Raw genomic sequence first — 19,400 nt, 5'->3', positions numbered from 1 at the left:
AACATAGCGGCAGCATATTGGCGAGGTATTCGTCTTCATGGACGACAATTCGCGGCCCCATCGTGCACATCTTGTGAATGACTTCCTTCAGGATAACGACATCGCTCGACTAGAGTGGCCAGCATGTTCTCCAGACATGAAACTTATCTAACATATCCGGGATAGATTGAAAAGGGCGTTTATGGACGACATGACCCACCAACCTCTCTGAGGGATCTACGCTGAATCGCCGTTGAGGAGTGGAACACTGTGGATCAAGAGTGCCTTGATGAACTTGATGGTAGTATGCCACGACGAATACAGGCATGCATCGATGCAAGAGGAAGTGGTGGTTAGAGGTACCGATGTGTACAGCAATCTGGATCACCAGGCCTCTCTGTATTGTGGTACAACATGCAACGTGTGATTTTCATGAGCAATAAAAAGGGCATAAACGATGTTTATCTTAGGTCTCGTGTTTCATTACAATCTGAATGGATTAGATTATACAGTCCTCTCCAATTCATGGTGCTATATGACTGCTCGTCGGCTGTATGCTGGTTCTTTAAATATTTTTAATTTATATTGAACCTGTGTGACCATCTCCTCGCGTTACCTTAGAGAATTGTACTCGACTTTGCGTCCTGGCTGCTAATATACCAGACCCTTAAGAAATGGTGTCTATATTGTGACCCTTATTGGATTAACTTGATAAACAAATTAATTATTTTTGAAATATGCGCAACGGAAACTGGTGCGAGTTTCTCTAAGAAACACGTTCTGGGGTGGTTGAACTCAAAGACGTGCTATAGCAGCTGGTAGCCTATCTAAATTCACATTGCAGATTATTTCTGTCTTTCATTAGAAAATCGAACTGAATAAGATACATCCTACCCATTTCATGTGTCAGGTGACTGGGGGAATATTTCTTAACTGAAATGCTGACACTCATTTAATAGATATATTTTCTACTTTGATGAAAACTTTAGAAGCGGACACATTACAATTTTTCTTTAGGTACAAAAATTATGTCTGAATCAGCGTTACCTCTCATGGGAAGGACAATGACAAAACGAAAACGCTACACGAATAATTTCATATGTAAACACATAATTTCATAATAAAACAAAAAATATATGACACATAATTTCATAATAACACAAAAAATACATAAGTGGGCCACACCGTCTTTATCGGGAAAATCGTCATTCATTCTTTAAGACTAACTTATCGTCATGCATGAATTACACCGCTAGAAATTTAAGGTAGGCCACTGCTGAAGGTAGATAACCTCTATCAGAGAAAAGTTTCTGGGCAAAAATGATGTACTATTGGCGCCAAAATGAAGTGCGAACTGAACTCACAAAGAAAGTAACAAAAATAATTAAATTTTGCGACAGAAATTTCTCGATCTACCATCCGATACGCAATCTGCACTCATTGAGCCAAAAGTGAAGCTTATAACTCGGGAAATAGCTACATGAACTGATGGTTCCTGTTGCATGCTCACCACCACAAAGCAAAATTTCACAAACACATTTCCGAGAAAACTATTGCAAATAAATTAAAACCGTAACCTGTACCGATGAAGATATGTTGAATGCTTGCTATGAGCATACCCTGTCGTGAATTTTTAGCCACATTAGGTAATTTTTATCTCACCAAATCTGCGAGCTGCTGTGGCCCCGCGTCCGGTCCGTCTCATGGCTGGCCGCACAGTGCTCTCCACGCGCCAAAATCCGACCAACGTTCCTATTCAAACGCGGTGGTGGGGAGACTCACCTCACCCCCGCACCAACTTTGTAACCTACCCTCGTGCCTGTTTTCATCTTTGCTTCTGCTCTGGCCCACCTGCCGTTATTCTTGTAATGTTGGCAATGACTGCTATTCCCTTAAACTGTTCCCTTTGGTCCATGCTCCCGCTACATTTGACTTCCATTCATACCCATGCACACTCATACAGGATGGAACAAGGAGTATACATATAAACGCCGTGTGACCTCTTGTGAAATAAACAAATGCGACAAATATTCCTTTCACCCAGCGAAGTATTGAAGCTGCTAGCAATCAAAGAAAACTTATATCTCGATATAGAAAACATAATTATTTCCTACTGTAACCTGTGGCAAAACGAAAGTAACGCCTCAATGGTCTTCCGGTACATTTTCGTTTTCGTTTGCGGACGCTAGCAGTCACTCCTTCCTTCTTCCTGCTATTATCTAGCGTAAGCTGGATCAAGCGTATGATATTCGTACTTCGATCCTGCACTGTATGTGGCACAAGACGATCCTTCTATTGGGTATACATTTGAACCCTAGCCCTCATCACTGGGCCCTGCTTTTTTTTATCACCAATAGGACCCAAGGTACAAGCCCAGGATCAATCCTGTTTTTGTACATGGCGTTTTGGGAGATGCTGGTAAGCTTGCTGTTGCATCCATACCGACTCCTCGTCGCGCAAGCACCCCAGTACCTTGCTTCAGAGATTAAAAACCAGTCATGCCATCATAATCGAAACACGAGGTCACTCTTATTTGGTATCCTAACTGTGCCCACTCACAAAACAAAAACTTTTGCAAACTCCTTCTCAGTTGCCGCTGTCCGCCTCTGGAAGAAACTGCCCCTTACCTTGCGCAAAATTCAATCTCCTGCCGCTTTTAAGAAGAAGCATTTCCTACTATCCTCCTCATAACATTTTCCACAAAATTAATGTACAAGGCCAATCCTCTCATCTGTCAAATAGCAAAGCTAGCGTTTCCTATCTTGCCCCTGAGATGCCTTCCTCTTCATCTATCTCTATTAACCACGCAATCTTCTTTTCCTTTGTATTTCCTTAATTATGTTTCATCATGTCTCTCTATTCTTCTCCTCCCTTCACCATCAGTCTCCCTCATACTCCCTGCTGCCAGCACTCCTATATAAAATCTGTCTCTTCAATAATGTCTTATTATAACAGTACTTATGATCTACGAATATAAACTCTATTTGTATGTATTTTTCCAGGTGTACCTTTCTAATTGTTTATTTCACTTTTTGTACTAGATGTAGTTTAAGGGGCTCCGGAAAGGCTCAAAATCATGAAAAGTTCAATTTTCACTTTTTTGCGTTTTCTGAATCTGCAGACTATTACCTTTTAATAGATATATAATTTATTCAATTCCGAAGACTACAACTATTTTAAAAATTTTTTTGAAATGTGTTCTACATGGGCGTGACCCACTGTGGCGCTGTTAAACTGCTGTCAAATGGTGTTATGATTAACGTCCGTGTTCATCAGGTACATTTTAGTGATGTGAGATAAAGTATGTGTTGTGGCTAACCTGTGATGGTTCAATATATATCGCTGGTGTGATTGTCGATTGTTTCATGTTTATTTACTCTGTCGTTATCTCGAAAATATTCGTAATTAATTCTGTTTCTTGAGTCTCTGTTTTGTTGAAGTATAATAATGAGTAAAAGTAAAGTTATTAGAAATCCTCTGAAGGCTTTTAAGAAAAGGAGAAATGTTGGAAAGCCAAAGGTATGTGTTATTACTGTAAACAATAAAGACGATAACCAAGTGAGTGAACCTAAACTCTCAAGTACACCTGCCCATAGCAGTCAAAGTGGGAAAGAAAATACTTGCTAACTGGTGAAGTGTACACTCATAAGCATAGTCTGCCTCATGCAATAATGGAGGTGATAAAACTTATTTTCAGAGGCTTAGCAGCACCTGAACTGTTGAAAAAGTGTATTCACGGAAAAACTCAAAACCCCAATGAAAGTGTAAATAGTGTTATATGGTCGAGAATCAACAAGACTGTATTTGTTGGAATAGAAACACTTCACTTTGGTGTGTATGATGCTGTTGCGACTTTCAATGATGGCAACATTGTAAGGTGCACGGTATTTAGAAATATGGGAATGAAGATAGGTTCTAACATGGTACGAGCGATGCTTGCTTTAGACAAGGAACGCCTTCGGGCTGCAGACAGGGCTGTAAAGAGTCTAGAAATACAAGCAAGAGTAAACAGGTGGAGGAACAAGAGGAAGCTGGAGGAGGAGTTTGCAGAGGATGAAGATAATCCATCCTATGGACCTGGAATGCACTAAAAAGTTAATCCAATCTTTGTCGCTCGATTCCCAAAACTTTTATTTTCTCATACTAGTTACATGTTTTCTAAGGATCTTCCAAACATATTTGTTTCAAACTTTCAGTAAATGTTACGCAGTACCTTCTGCATAATTTAACACAGCCTTTTTCCAAAAAACTGTATATTTTTGAATATATAAATAAAAAATTGCAAAAAAATGTTGTGAATTTCCATTACAATTGAAAAAAAATCATCTTTAATAACTGAACTAAAATTTTGTAAAATCCCTGTGTTAAGTTGTAGCCCATGTTACAATAAATAATCTGTAAAAAGTTCAACTTCCTACCTCAAATACTTTGTGAGGAAAGATGTAATTTATAAGCGTTATTTTAACATTGCAAGTATAGGGCGTTCCGGAGCCCCTTAACATGCCTACTAAAACATATGAATGTAAAATAAGTAGACTGCCTGGTTAGATGTAAGAGAGGGCCTGATGGCCCTAATCTTGCCAGGTTAAATAAATAAACAAAAATAATGAACCATAACTGTATTTTCAGCCATTGTTCAGAGATACCTTATGAGTATTTTGGTACAAAGGACCCATGGTATTTAGCAGCTATTTACGGGGTTCCTTTGGTTTCTTTCCCCAATTAACCAACGTATCTGTATTGCACTGAAACCGGTGCACAGCGACGCAAATGTCCACGGTGTACGCTGTGTGTCTTGTTTCGGTTCGCTCCCCGTACCTCCTGTTGACGACGGTAATGCTCTCTTTAACTCGTCGTCCTCGAATTTGCATTCGATACCGCTCGGTTCTTTCTAGAGTTTTGATTTCCGCAAGATTTGGGAGTGCGATGACAGCGATACACAGCAGTACTGTGGATGGGTTTACTGATGAAGTTGGTGGACATGAACCTCGTATGTACCTTCTTTAAGTGCAGTGGAGGAGCCGTACAACGGCGCTATACGTATCTGGTAGCAACCACATTACAGTCCTTTTGACTCTGTAGACAGGCGCCTATGAAAAACTGGATGGGAGATACTGGCTGTGTGAGGTATGCTAGAGCACACGGCTCTGAAGCGAATGTGTTACACGAGATTGGCGACAATCTTGCCTCTAGTAGTTGAAACCTTCCCGTCTCCTCTATATCTCTTTTGTTAATGATAACCTTCCCTTCTACAATAAGCTATGAAACCTTCACTTAGGATTTCTATCTCTTGCTTAATAATAACAAATGAAATCTTCCCTTTGAAATGTATTCTCTTTCTCAATCTCCGCAAACAAATTTAATTGCTGCTTATTAAAAGTGATTTTCTGATTATTTCGACGAAACAAAGAATGTGTCGTCGTCGTGGCCCTCAGTCGTTACCTGCAATAACCCAAAACTGTTCCTTACCTTTTTTACTGTTATGGGATCGCCATCTGACTGCTACATCGAACTGCGACATGAATATACTTACTCTGTTTTACTATACTCTTTTAGCTGCTGGTGGGCTGTCATAATAAGTGGCTGTATTTATTACCAAAGCTGACGTTATTCTTTAATAGCAAAGCTGACGTTATTCTTTAATTAATTTGACTTAAGTTACGTAATTCATAGTTATATTTTTTCCTGACAACAATAAAATTTTTGCAAAGTTTTACGTTGATGGTTTTTGAGATGGATAATAATCAGTAATGCAACATTGCTGGCAAAAATTAATCATATTCTGAAAACGCTTCAAATATTTATTGTTGGTAATGAAATGATTTTACAAACGTTCAAAAGGGACTTACTTTTTACAGTAATCTTACAACTAGCATTGCTCAAACATACCTTCAGTAGTCTTGTTTCGGAAAGAAAATAATTCAATAATATTAGTTCCTCTTAGCTAGCTGATGTCTCTGTACATCCGTTTGTAGTCTCTTATAAATCATAGCTGGTGGCTGGCAGGCACACCGCTCCTCTCAACCTCTCGCTTCAGACCTCTACCAACTCGCTTCACATCTCGCTCACTACTGACTTCCTACGAACGCTAAAGTGCGGTCTCTCCTGCCAACAATGCTTTCTGGTGCAGACAGTCCCTGCTACCATTACAAAATGTATCAATGTGCGGTCTTTCCCGCTCTTTTCTTAAAATGTTTCAATACGCTGTCTCTCCCGCCCTTTTTAAAATTATATCAATTTGCGGTCTCTCTTGCCAACAATACTTTGGTGCAGACATTCCCTGCTACCACAATTACTTCCAACATGACAAATATTAATTATTCCTACTTAATCCTATTAATAAAATATAAACATATTTCATAAATTGTGGTTTGACAATAGACAATCGAAACGTACACGTCTTACATAGTATGCACACTGCACGGACTCTGTACGCTAGACAAGCAACTGTTTTGAGATTCTTACACTATGTGATCAAAAGTACCTGGACACCTGGCTGAAAATACACTCCTGGAAATTGAAATAAGAACACCGTGAATTCATTGTCCCAGGAAGGGGAAACTTTATTGACACATTCCTGGGGTCAGATACATCACATGATCACACTGACAGAACCACAGGCACATAGACACAGGCAACAGAGCATGCACAATGTCGGCACTAGTACAGTGTATATCCACCTTTCGCAGCAATGCAGGCTGCTATTCTCCCATGGAGACGATCGTAGAGATGCTGCATGTAGTCCTGTGGAACGGCTTGCCATGCCATTTCCACCTGGCGCCTCAGTTGGACCAGCGTTCGTGCTGGACGTGCAGACAGCGTGAGACGACGCTTCATCCAGTCCCAAACATGCTCAATGGGGGACAGATCCGGAGATCTTGCTGTCCAGGGTAGTTGACTTACACCTTCTAGAGCACGTTGGGTGGCACGGGATACATGCGGACGTGCATTGTCCTGTTGGAACAGCAAGTTCCCTTGCCGGTCTAGGAATGGTAGAACGATGGGTTCGATGACGGTTTGGATGTACCGTGCACTATTCAGTGTCCCCTCGACGATCACCAGTGGTGTACGGCCAGTGTAGGAGATCGCTCCCCACACCATGATGCCGGGTGTTGGCCCTGTGTGCCTCGGTCGTATGCAGTCCTGATTGTGGCGCTCACCTGCACGGCGCCAAACACGCATACGACCATCATTGGCACCAAGGCAGAAGCGACTCTCATCGCTGAAGACGACACGTCTCCATTCGTCCCTCCATTCACGCCTGTCGCGACACCACTGGAGGCGGGCTGCACGATGTTGGGGCGTGAGCGGAAGACGGCCTAACGGTGTGCGGGACCGTAGCCCAGCTTCATGGAGACGGTTGCGAATGGTCCTCGCCGATACCCCAGGAGCAACAGTGTCCCTAATTTGCTGGGAAGTGGCGGTGCGGTCCCCAACGGCACTGCGTAGGATCCTACGGTCTTGGCGTGCATCCGTGCGTCGCTGCGGTCCGGTCCCAGGTCGACGGGCACGTGCACCTTCCGCCGACCACTGGCGACAACATCGATGTACTGTGGAGACCTTGGAGACCTCACGCCCCACGTGTTGAGCAATTCGGCGGTACGCCCACCCGGCCTCCCGCATGCGCACTATACGCCCTCTCTCAAAGTCCGTCAACTGCACATACGGTTCACGTCCACGCTGTCGCGGCATGCTACCAGTGTTAAAGACTGCGATGGAGCTCCGTATGCCACGGCAAACTGGCTGACACTGACGGCGGCGGTGCACAAATGCTGCGCAGCTAGCGCCATTCGACGGCCAACACCGCGGTTCCTGGTGTGTCCGCTGTGCCGTGCGTGTGATCATTGCTTGTACAGCCCTCTCGCAGTGTCCGGAGCAAGTATGGTGGGTCTGACACACCGGTGTCAATGTGTTCTTTTTTCCATTTCCAGGAGTGTAGCTTACAGGTTCGTGGCGCTCTCCATTGGTAATAGTGGAATTCAATATGGTGCTGGCCCTCCCATAGCCTTGATGACAGCTTCCACTCTCGCAGGCATACGTTCAATCCGGTGCTGGAAGGTTTCTCGGGGAATGGCAGCCCATTCTTCACGGAGTGCTGCACGCAGGAGAGGTATCGATGCCGGCCGGTGAGGCATGGCACGAAATCGGCGTTCCAAAACATCCCAAAGGTGTTCTACAGGATTCAGGTCAGGGCTCCGTGCAGGCCAGTCGATTACAGGTAGGTTATTGTCGTGTAACCACTTCGCCACAGGCCATGCATTATGAACAGGTGCTCGATCGTGTTGAAAGATGCAGTCGCCATCCCCCATTTGTTCTTCAACAGTGGGAAGCAAGAAGGGGCTTAAAATATCAGTGTAGGCCTGTGCTGTGACAGTGCCACGCAAAACAACAAGGGGTGCAAGCCCCCTCCATGAAAAACACGACCACACCATAACATTACCGCCTCCGAATTTTACTATTGGCACTACACACGCTGACAGATGAAGTTCACCGGGCATTCACCGTACCCACATCCTGCCATCGGATCGCCATATTGTGTACCGTGATTCTTTACCCCACACAACGTTTTTCCACTGTTCAATCGTCCAATGTTTACGCTCCTTACACCAAGCGAGGTGTCGTTTGGCATTTAACGGAGTGATGCGTGGCTTATGAGCAGCCGCTGAAACCCAAGTTTTCTTACCTCTAGCCTAACTGTCATATTACTTGCAGTTGATACTGATGCAGTTTGGAATTCCTGTGTGATACTCTGAATAGATGTCTGCTATTACACATTACTACTCTCTTCAACTGTCGGCCGTCTCTGTCAGTCAACGGACGAAGTCGACCTTTACTCTTTTATGCTGTGCGTGTCCCTTCAGGTTTCAACTTCACTATCACATCGGAAGCAATGGCACTAGGGTTGTTTAGGAATGTGGAAACCTCGCGTACAGACGTATGACACAAGTGACACCCAGTCAGCTGACCACGTTCTAAGTCCGTGAGTTCCGCAGAGCTCTCTCGCGATGTCTAATGGCTACTGAGGTAGCTGATATGGATTACCTGACAGTAGGTGGCAGCACTATGTACCTAAAATGAAAAACGTATGTTTTGGGGGATGTCCGGATACTTGAGCTCACACAGTGTATATACACAACTGTAGCTGTATCATTGGCAGAAGGTGCAATTTTTACTGCAGCCAGCAGACTTCCCATATAGTGAGACGCTTGTCAGTTGGTTCCTGCAGGGATGTGCAGTGAATCCCAATTTTCCATATTTTTATATCTGATATAAATAAATTTTCTCTGAGGGATTTGAGTCTAATATTTATCTACGATAATGATGGAAGCTGAAGAAATGAATTAAAATTTGTGCCATGGCTATAACTTTAACGCGGGTCTCCTTGCATCTTAGGAAGGTATATGTGCTATTACACCACCATCACACAACGCCTAACATACTTGCATGCACTAGTATGAACTAACCCAGTCCAGCACCGACCGTAACACTAATAAGAAGAGGGGAAAATAAGATGAAGAGGTGAATTGAACTTTGTATCAGGAAGGGCATTGGACTAAGGTAATCCGTGCCACTGTGTATGGTGGTATGTTAGCAATATTAGCTACTGGTGTAATATATACACTACTGGCCATTAAAATTGCTACACCAAGAAGAAATGCAGATGATAAACGGGTATTCATTGGACAAATATATTATTCTAGAACTGACATGTGATTACATTTTCACGCAATTTGGGTGCAGAGATCCTGAGAAATCAGTACCCAGAACAACCACCTCTGGCCGTAATAACGGCCTTGGTACGTCTGGGCATTGAGTCAAACGGAGCTTGGATGGTGTGTTAGCAATATTAGGTACTGGTGTAATATATACACTACCGGCCATTAAAATTGCTACAACAAGAAGCTTCAACACTATACCACAGTTCATCAAGAGTAGTGGGGTTGGGTTGTCTGGGGGAAGGAGACCAGACAGCGAGGTCATCGGTCTCATCGGATTAAAGGATGGGGAAGGAAATCGGCCGTGCCCTTTCAAAGGAACCATCCCAGCATTTCTCTGGAGCGATTTAGGGAAATCACGGAAAACCTAAATCAGGATGGCCGGACGGGGGATTGAACCGTCGTCCTCCGGAATGCGAGTCCAGTGTGCTTCCACTGCGCCACCTCGCTCGGTATCAAGAGTAGTGACTGGCGTATTGTGACGAGCCAGTTGCTCGTCCACCTTTAACCAGACGTTTTCAGTTGGTGAGAGATCTAGAAATGTGCTGGCCAGGGCAGCTCTCGAACATTTGCTGTATCCAGAAAGGCCCGTACAGGACCTCCAACATGCGGTCGTGCATTATCCTGCTGAATCGTATGGTTCTGCAGGAATCGATTACAGGGTAGAGCCACGGGTCGTAACACATCTGAAATGTAACGTTCACTGTTCAAAGTGCCGTCAATGTGAACAAGAGGTGACAGAGACGTGTAACCAATGGCACCCGATACCATCACCCCGGGTGATACGCCAGCATGGCGCTGACGAATACACGCTTCCAATGTGCGTTCACCGCGATGTCTCCAAACACGGATGCGACCATCATGATGCTGTAAACAGAACCTTGATTCATCCGAAAAAATGACGTTTTGCCATACGTGCTCCCAGGTTCGTCGTTGAGTACACCATCGCAGGCGCTCCTGTCTGTGATGCTGCGTCGAGGCTAATCGCAGCCATAGTCTCCGATCTGATAGTCCGTGCAGCTGGAAATGTCGTCGAACTGTTCGTGCAGATGGTTATTGTCTTGCAAACGTCCCCATCTGTTGACTCAGGGATCGAGACGTGGCTGCAAGATCCGTTAGCCACGCGGATAAGATGCCTGTCATCCCGACTGTTAGTGATACGACGACGTTGGGATCCAGCACGGCGTTCCGTATTACCCTCCTGAACCCACCGATTCCATATTCTGCTAACAGTCATTGGATCTCGACCAACGCGAGCAGCAGTGTCGTGATACAATAAACCGCAATCGCAATAGGCTACAATCTGACCTTTATCAAATCCGGAAACGTGATGGTACGCATTTCTCCTTCTTACACGAGGCATCACAACAACGTTTCACCAGGCAACGCCGGTCAACTGCTGTTTGTGTATGAGAAGTCGGTTGGAAACTTTCCTCATGTCAGAATGTTGTAGATGTCGCCACCGGCGCCAACCTTTTGTGAATGCTCTGAAAAGCTAATCATTTGCATATCACAGCATCTTCTTCCTGTCGGTTAAATTTCGCTTCTGTAGCACGTCACCTTCGAGATGTAGCAATTTTAATGGCCTGTAGTGTAGCATACCTGCTTATAAGCGAGAAGACCTGGTTGTGGCGCAAATTTTAATTCATTTCTTCAGCTTCCATCACTTCCTGACTTTGTGTTGTTTACAGACAGGTCTATGGTTACAAGATAGGGCATGTTCAACAGTACGAGTAGCCATGTATGGGATGAAGAAAATCGAACACCTGGTGTGACGACCTTATCAGCAGACGTTTGTAGTGAATGTACAAGATGGTATTGTCAACAAGTTTGTGACTCCATTTTATCTACTTCCTCATACTCGGCACAGAGTCGTGTGAGAAACGTTCCTTCAGCATGTTCTCACACACTTCCCAGAAAATGCATCACTGAGAATTCTTCACCATGGTTTCAACATGACAAGGCGCCAGCACAATTGCACCAGCTGCCAGGAACCAATTGAAGTACAGTTTGGACAACAGTGGACTGGTCGCTGTGATACCATTCCACTGCCGGTTCGGTCACCACACGTGACACCGACGGGTTTCTTCTTCTGGGGGTATGTGAAGACCCTAGTCAACGAGAGTCCTATTGATACTGCTACCGACCCTGTTGCTAGGATATTCGCAGCCGCGACAGTAGTGCGCCAAATGTCTGGAATTCTTGAGCGTGTGAGGAGAGTCGGTGTTGCATCACTGTACACTCTGTGGTGGTCATCGTCATCGACAATGTCAGCAATACCTGTAAGGGAACATGTTCTGGATAAAATTCTCTCGAACTCCCAGCCGCGCCAAGTGGTTTAAAATTCGCGAGCTTTCGGCCGAGTTCTCCTCGACCATTGTCAAGTGGTGAAGCTGCCTTATGTGACGTCACTCGTGCTCGCTGCTGGCACACACAACGTTTACGTTGCGCGCTCGACACACCCGCTTCAACCTTCCGATGGCCAGGTCCCAAACCGTGCTTAGGTACAGGCCGCCTTCATGGAAGACGTTCTCACCAATTGTTTTTTTCGATCGCTCCTTTTATTACGCTATCACAGAAACTACTAATGCGTTTAGTAACAATGTCTCGTCGAATGTGATACGATATCCGTTTCCTAGAGCGTGCTCTGCTACCGCTGACTTAGAGGGGAGAGAGGCGAAAATATCTCCTATGTTCTACATAGCGCTGTTCCTCACTACTCATAGTATTATTAACCCATTAGCGCCATGCATTGCCATATGGCAACGTTTGTAACACTTTTTAAAAATCGTTGATTCCACGACATCAACGAAGCAAGAGCGTTGTCAGCACTGGATTTCGTTCCGCAGGACTGTAAATATCACTACAATGCAATAGTTTTAACAATACATTTAAATTGTGCGGCGTAAGCAGTGTTGGAAGTCGTCGTTTGCTGAATGACAAAGAAAAATGGAGCATAAGTTCGAGTAAGTATCTTTTACACAGTAACTTACGATATATAATTTGGTTTTTTAGTATGGTTGTACTTCAAATACTCAAATATACATTCTTTGGAGGTTACTGCTTGCTGTGAAATAAATTACGTTCGTTTAGGCCGTTTGAACGTCGGTGTTGCCATGTGGCAACGCTAGGCGGTTGTACTCAGTAAACGGACGAATTTTCTCTTTTTAGTTTTAGAACAGGTTTCTCGCTTGCTGAGGCGCTGGAGATTCTTTATAATGACGATATTGAAGGTGTTGTGTTTGTTGAGCGCCCAAATCCGAATAGAGAAGAACGATGGATTATTGTCTGTGCGGTGGCTGGACAACACGGTTGTCACATTGATCTCTTCTTCATGTGGTGCACAAGAAGTTGGCCAAGTCAGGAGATTCTCGCAACTGAAAAATACATATATGGGAGGTACTGATCAGACAGATCAGAATCTAGCATGCTATCGCATTGCAGTAAGAAGCAAGAAATGGTACTGTTGTCTCTTTACATGGATGTTAGATGTTGCCGGCCGCGGTGGTCTCGCGGTTCTAGGCGCGCAGTCCGGAACCGTGCGACTGCTACGGTCGCAGGTTCGAATCCTGCCTCGGGCATGGATGTGTGTGATGTCCTTAGGTTAGTTAGGTTTAAGTAGTTCTAAGTTCTAGGGGACTAATGACCACAGCAGTTGAGTCCCATAGTGCTCAGAGCCATTTGAACCATTTTTTTTGTTAGATGTCGCCATACAAAACAGTTGGATTCTGTATAATAAGGCAAGAAACCAAACTATTTCTCAGCTTGATTTCAAGAGAGAAGTAGCAACAGTGTACTTGCAGAGACGCCAAGCTTTACCAAAAGGAGCCGGGAGACCATCTGCATCAAGGGCATGTTCCGACAGCCGCATGTCAGATTTAATTAGGTTTGATGAGACTGACCACCTCGTCCAGCACACAGGAGGAAAGAAGAAGAAAACGTGGGCACACAAGGACTGTAAATCTATTGTGAGAACAATGTGCTCAAAGTGTAATGTGGGATCGTGTATTGACTGTTTTATTCCGTTTCATATAAAATAATGCTGAGTTCAAGGTTTGATTTTTGATTATTAATTGTACTGTGCTATAAAGTATCAATTGGATAATGAATAATAAATTTGCACAAAACTTGTATATGTAATAAGAAATTTCAATAACCTACTTATTTTAGTTGAAGTTGTAATCCATATAAATTTAGGTAGTGACAGCGCCTAGCGTTGCCATACGGCAGCTTCAAATATCTCGCTAATGGCGGTAATGACTTTCTTCGAAACAACTGTAATGCCTTTTACAGACATAATAACGCAATTTTAAAAAAAATCACGAAAAAAATTAATTCCGGCGCTAATGGGTTAAGCTGTACACACTGCCACAGTATTTTATGTACTCCTGACGTTTTGAGGCCTCATGAGTTGTCGAAGTTTTGCTTGTTCCCTGAAGACTGAAATTATTTTATGCCTCTTTAAGAATGGGCTTATATTTCCAGTAAGTGAGCCAGGAAACGGGAAAAATCCAAGCTTCTTTGAGTCCTCCTCCGGTTCTTTATGCTTACGTTTCCTACTCCTTCTTTTTGCCAGTGTTAGTTTTTTCCATATATTCCTTTCCTCGCCGATTCTGCGGACAACCTCATCATTCCTTACCTTATCCGTCCACCTAATTTTCAGCATTTTGTGTAGCATCACAGCTCATACGCTTCAATTCTGTTCCGGTTTTCCCACGATTCATCTTTCACTACCATACAATGCCATGCTCCAAACATACATTCTCATAAATTCCTTCCTCAAATTAAGGCCTATGTTTAATACTAGTAGACTTCTCTTGGCGAGGAATACCTTTATTGCCAGCGCTCGTCTGCCTTTGATGTCTACTTGCTCCGTCCGTCACTGGTTATTTTGCTGCCTAGGTAGCAGAATTCCTTAATTCCATCTACTTCGTGGCCATCAATCCTGATGTTAAGTTTCTCTCTGTTCTCATTTCTGTTGCTTGTCACTACTTTCGTCTTTTTTCGATTTGCTTTCGGTCCATATTCTATACTCATTAGATCGTTTCTTCCATTCAGCAGCCAGCCGGATTGGCCGACCGTTTCTAGGCGCTACAGTCTGGAACCGCGCGACCGCTACGGTCGCAGGTTCGAATCCTGCCTCGGGCATGGATGTATGTGATGTCCTTAGGTTAGTTAGGTTTAAGTAGTTCTAAGTTCTAAGGGACTGATGACCTCAGAAGTTAAGTCCCATAGTGCTAAGAGCAATTTGAACCATTTGAATCCATTCAGAGATCATGCAATTCATCTCGACTTTCACTCCGCATGGCAATGTCATCAGCGAACCGTATCATTGATACATTTTCATGTTGAATTTTCATCCTACTCCTAAACCTTTCTTTTATTTCCATCATTGCTTCTTCGATGTACAGGTTGAACTGTAGGGGCGAAAGACTACATCCCTGTCCTACAGACTTTTTAATCCGAGCACTTCGTCCTTGGTCGTCCACCCTTATGTACATGTTGCACGTTATTCGTCTCTCCCTAAAGGTTACCCCAATTTTTCTCAGAATCTCGAACATCTTGCGCGATTTTATATTGTCGATCGCTTTTTGCGGGTCGACAACTCCTATGAACATGTCTTGATTTTTCTTTCGTGTTGCTTTCATTATCAGCCTCAGTGTCAGAACTGCCTCCCCGTTCCCTTTACCTTTCCTCAATTTTGTTTTCCCCTCTTCTGTACAATATTATCGTCGGCAACTTGTATCATGAGCTATTTAGCTGATTGTGAGATAGTTCTCGCACTTTTCAGCTCTTGAAATTTTCGGAATTGTGTGGATTATATTTTTCCGAAAATGAGATGGTATGTCCCCAGACTTCTACATTCTACACATCAACGTGAATAGTCGTTTCCTTGCCTCTTCTCCCAATGATTTTAGGAATTCTGATGGAATGTTATCTACCTCTTCTGCCTTCTTTGATCTTAAGTCCTGCAAAACTCTTTTACATTCTCGTTCCAATACTGGATCCCTTATTTCTCCTAAATCGACTCTCGTTTCTTCTTCTATCAGAGAAACATCCCCAATCATACATAACTTCAATGTACTCTTTCCATCTATCCGCTCTCCCCCCTGCATGTAGCAATGGAATTCGCGTTTTACACTTAATACTACCACCCTTGCTTTCCCTTTCACTACGATTGTGATAACAAACCGAATAAATCATAATCACATTATTTCTCTGTAACTGGACACTGGAGACCGTGGGTCTCTCGTACTGAAGCACTCGGAAGGTATCCGTCAACAGACTCCGAAAATTACTTACCTACTTTAGCTTTCCTAAAGTATCTTTTTTCGATTTCGCTACAATTTTTCAGTTTACATAAATAATCTAGCTACTGCAAATGCTTGACTGTCGCTTGTTTCTGTCTTAAACGCTATACAGGGTATGAAATTAAATGCAGTTGTAAAAGCAGGTACGGAAAATATTGGACCATTATCTGAAGGAAACTGCACAGCACCCAGCGAAAAGGGAAGGTCGTGAAGTATGTGCGCGGAAAACTGCGAGAGACAAGGTCGAGTTATTAGTGCGTGAGATATAACGTGCGGCTCACGTTCGCGATACAGGGTTGACTGCCTAATTAAGGGCAAGCGGATACGGGTCCATACCACCGGCAACGAGGCGTGCAAATTTCTCACTCTAAAGGCAGCGAGTCGTACTTGTACTACTACAGTAGTACAAGTTTATATGCCAACTATCTCTGCAGATGATGAAGAAATTGATGAAATGTATGATGAGATTAAATAAATTATTCAGGCAGTGAGGGGAGATGAAAATTTAATAGTCATGGGTAATTGGAATTCGACAGTAGGGAAAGGAAGAGAAGGAAACGTAGTAGGTGAATATGGAGTAGGGCTAAGAAATGAAAGAGGAAGCTGCCTGGTAGAATTTTGCACAGAGCATAACTTAATCATAGCTAACACTTGGTTCAAGAATCATGAAAGAAGGTTGTATACATGGAAGAACGCTAGAGATACTAAATCGTTTCAGATAGATTATATAATGGCAAGACAAAGATTTAGGAACCAGATTTTAAATTGTAAGACATTTCCAGGGGCAGATGTAGACTCTGACCACAATCTATTGGTTATGACCTGTAGATTAAAACTGAAGAAACTGCAAAAAGGTGGGAATTTAAGGAGATGGGACCTGGATAAACTGAAAGAACCAGAGGCTGTACAGGAATGGGGGAAAAATACAGTAGAAAAAGAATGGGTAGCTTTGAGGAATGAAACAGTGAAGGCAGCAGAGGATCAAGGAGGTAAAAAGACGAGGGCCAGTAGAAATCCTTGGTTAACAGAAGAAATATTGAATTTAATTGATGAAAGGAGAAAATACAAAAATGCAACAAGTGAAGCAGGCAAAAAGGAATACAAACGTCTCAAACATGACATCGACAAGAAGTGTAAAATGGATAATCAGGGATGGCTAGAGGACAAATGTAAGGATGTAGAGGCTTATCTAATGAGAGGTAAGATAGATACTGCCTACAGGAAATTTAAAGAGACATTTGGAGAAAACAGAACCACTTGGATGAATATCAACAGCTCAGATGGAGAACCAGTTCTAAGCAAAGAAGGGAAAGCAGAAAGGTGGAAGGAGTATATAGAGGGTATACACAGGGGCGATGTTCTTGAGGACAATATTATGGAAATGGAAGAGGAGGTAGATGAAGATGAAATGGGAGATATGATACTGCGTGAAGAGTTTGACAGAGCACTGAAAGACCTAAGTCGAAACAAGGCCCCAGGAGTAGACAACATTCCATTAGAACTACTGACGGCCTTGGGAGAGCCATTCCTGACAAAACTCTACCATCTGGTGAGCAAGAATTATGAGACAGGCGAAATTACCACGGGCTTCAAGAAGAATATAGTAATACCAATCTCAAAGAAAGCAGGTGTTGACAGATGTGAGAATTACCGAACTATCAGTTTAAGAAGTCACGGCTGGAAAATACTAACGCGAATTCTTTACAGACGAATGGAAAAACTGGTGGAAGCCGACCTCGAGGAAGATCAGTTTGGATTCTGTAGGAATGTTAGAACACGTGAGGCAATACTGACCCTACGACTTATCTTAGAAGTTAGATTAAGGAGAGGCAAACCTACGTTCCTAGATTTGTAGACTTAGAGAAAGCTTTTCACAATGTTGACTGGAATACTGCCTTTCAAATTCTGAAGGTGGCGGGGGTAAAATACAGGGAACGAAAGGCTATTCACAATTTGTACAGAAACCAGATGGCAGTTATAAGAGTCGAAGGGCATGAAAGGGAAGCAGTGGTTGGGAAGGGAGTGAGACGGGGTTGTAGCCTCTCCCCGATGCTATTCAATCTGTATATTGAGTAAGCAGTAAAGGAAACAAAAGAAAAGTTTGGAGTAGGCATTAAAATCCATGGAGAAGAAATAAAAACTTTGAGGTTCTGCGATGACATTGTAATTCTGTCGGAGACAGCAAGGGACTTGGAAGAGCAGTTGCACGGAATGGACAGTGTCTTGAAAGGAGGGTATAAGATGAACATCAACAAAAGCAAAACGAGGATAATGGAATGTAGTCGAATTAAGTCGGGTGATGCTGACGGAATTAGATTAGGAAATGGGACACTTAAAGTAGTAAACGAGTTTTGCTATTTGGGGAGCAAAATAACTGATGATGTTCGAAGTAGAGAAGATATGAAATGTAGACTGGCAATGGCAAGGAAAGCGTTTCTGAAGAAGAGAAATTTGTTAACATCAATTATAGATTTAAGTGTCAGGAAGTCGTTTCTGAAAGTATTTGTATGGAGTGTAGCCATGTATGGAAGTGAAACATGGACGATAAATAGTTTGGACAAGAAGAGAATAGAAGCTTTCGAAATGTGGTGCTACAGAAGAATGCTGAAGATTAGATGGGTAGATCACATAACTAATGATGAAGTATTGAATAGAATTGGGGAGAAGAGGAGTTTGTGGCACAACTTGACAAAAAGAAGGGACCAGTTAGTAGGACGTGTTCTGGGGCATCAAGGGATCACAAATTTAGCATTGGAGGGCAGCGTGGAGGGTAAAAATCGTAGATGGAGACCAAGAGATAAATACACTAAGTAGATTCAGAAGGATGTAGGTTGCAGTAAGTACTAGGAGATGAAGAAGCTTGCACAGAATAGGGTAGCATGGAGAGCTGCATCAAACGAGTCTCAGGACTGAAGACCACAACAACAACAACATTCGACCGCATTTTGCCATTCTGCGCAACGGATTAATCTGAGATGTACCCTTTACCCTGTGGCTCCTGCAACATGCAATTTACACCCCCACACTACTATAGAAGTCTGACAGACGCTCCTAACGTTCTAAAGAGAAATTCCTGAAAAACTTTCAGCAATAAATATCTTCTGGAGTCATCCGCTGTAAGGAAATGACACAAAAATTCACAAAATTTCTTACGTAACTAGTGGGATACTTGGGTACTGGAGTAGTGCTAGTTAGTGTAAGAAAAACATGAAACTAAAGAAAATTATTATTTGTTTTGCAAAAATTCTGAGTAATCACAATGGCACTTTTAGTTATGGTCTGATCTCGTTATTTACTGGTTCTTTTCGGAATGTATAGTTACCTCTTAAGGATAGGATTCACTAATGAAATTTCTATACAAAGCTTAAGATTGTTATTGACTTGACAGAATGGC

Source organism: Schistocerca nitens, chromosome 10 (genome assembly GCF_023898315.1).
Source record: "Schistocerca nitens isolate TAMUIC-IGC-003100 chromosome 10, iqSchNite1.1, whole genome shotgun sequence".
Classification (NCBI taxonomy): Eukaryota; Metazoa; Arthropoda; class Insecta; order Orthoptera; family Acrididae; genus Schistocerca; species Schistocerca nitens.
Note: the sequence above shows the minus strand (reverse complement) of the source record.